We start from the raw sequence: 2,107 nt of genomic DNA on the forward strand, positions 1-2,107 counted from the left end.
AGCTAGCTAGCTAATGGTAGAATAGCATCATGAGGGACATGAAGTAGCTAGCTAGCTAACGGTAGAACAAAACTAATGAGGGACAAGAAGTAGCTAGCTAGCTAACGGTAGAATAGCATCACGAGGGACAGGAAATAGCTAGCTAGCTAACGGTAGAATAGCATCACGAGGGACAGGAAATAGCTAGCTAGCTAATGGTAGAATAGCATCATGAAGGACAGGAAGTAGCTAGCTAGCTAACGGTAGGCAGAAATTGCTTCTCCAATAGAAATTCCGGCACTTGTAGGCCGCTGTCACGGTGATGTTGGCTAGCGAAGCTCATGCGCACAAACACGTCATCGCGTCTAATGGTGATGAACAAATAAGGAAGAATGTTTCAGTGTGTGTTTTCAGTAATCACTGTTTTGCCATGTAGCATTGTGGCTAACTACTGGAACTATACACTACTTTTTTTTATGCCAAAAATTAAAATACAATTTTGGGCGAAGTATGCAATCATTGCCTAATTCTAATTTGAAACATCGTTTTTGTGCTTAATAATACTATATTTACATAATATGTTAGAACATTGATCTGATTTACACAATTTGTAGTCTTTGATATTTCAGATTTACATAATTTTTCCCAAAGTAGTTTGGAGGTAGTGAAGTATTTTTTCAAACTAGCTTTAGTGTAGCTTAACTTCTTCCAGTGCGAAACTATATTGTCAGTGTAGCATTCCCGACACTGCTAGCTAGCTAACAGTAGAATAAAAATCATGAGGGACAGGAATCAGCTAGCTAGCTAACAGTAGAATAAAAGTCATGAGGGACAGGAAGTAGCTAGCTAACAGTAGAATAAAAATCATGAGGGACAGGAAGTAGCTAGCTAACGGTAGAATAAGTATCATGAGGGACAGGAAGTAGCTAGCTAACAGTAGAATAAAAATCATGAGGGACAGGAAGTAGCTAGCTAACGGTAGAATAAGTATCATGAGGGACAGGAAGTAGCTAGCTAACGGTAGAATAAGTATCATGAGGGACAGGAAGTAGCTAGCTAACAGTAGAATAAAAATCATGAGGGACAGGAAGTAGCTAGCTAACAGTAGAATAAAAATCATGAGGGACAGGAATCAGCTAGCTAGCTAACTGTAGCATAAGCATCATATCCCAGGAAGTAGCTATCTGAATATATATAACGGTAGAATAAGTATCATGAGGGACAGGAAGTAGCTAGCTAATACTAGAGGGTTATGTAGTTGTTGAAGAGCCAAAGCCATACTGTCTGTGTGACACTGCTTGATGTTCACAGTAACCAAGCAACAGGGGTTCTAGTTCTCTAAGGGGAGTGAAGTCGAGCTGGAGAGCAGCCAGTCAGACTGGGCCAAACAATTCTATCCAATGGTATTCTCTCTAAACATCTTGAATTCCTTACATCATTTACATTAGTGACCAATCACTGTCATGGAGAGATGCATGGTGCCGAGGCATTTTGTCCCTGCTCAGCATTACCACACCCGATTCAACAAATCAAGGTCACTGATGAAGTGTTGAGTAGGCGAAGAGCGGGCTATCTTCATGTTCCTCCCAGAGCAAAAGTATACAGACTTTAATCGCTGTAGACTACAGAACCAGGGTAGAAGTGGTGAACGTAACAGTCAATGGTGGATCAATGAAACGCCTATAGATGCTTCCCTGTTGCCACAGACAGTTCAGTTGACATGTCCCTAACTGATGTATATTGACAGCTCTATAGATGGACTCTCCAAATAACTTGTTAGCCCATATTATGTGTCTGTCTAATGATTCATTTGGTTGTCAGAAAATGGCCTCCAATCTCCTCTCACAAAGGCATGGTGAATCCCTCTCTCCAGAGACCCTGATATCCCTGTCCATATGGCCAAGTGTGTGTAGTTGCATCTGTGTGGGTGTGTGTGTGTGTCTGTGTCTGTGTGTCTGTGTGTACGTGTGTGTGTGTGGGGGGGGGGGGGTCCATATGTCCACAGACCAGAGGGAGTTAAAGAGGGGATGAGAGAGATGACAGTTGTGGGGGGAGAAAGACACAGAAAGGTCCTATAACTGGATTAACTCTCCAACAGGAGAAAGGAGGAGAGGAGAGGAGGAGGAGG

The sequence above is a fragment of the Oncorhynchus mykiss genome, chromosome 15 (assembly GCF_013265735.2).
Source record: "Oncorhynchus mykiss isolate Arlee chromosome 15, USDA_OmykA_1.1, whole genome shotgun sequence".
NCBI lineage: Eukaryota > Metazoa > Chordata > Actinopteri > Salmoniformes > Salmonidae > Oncorhynchus > Oncorhynchus mykiss.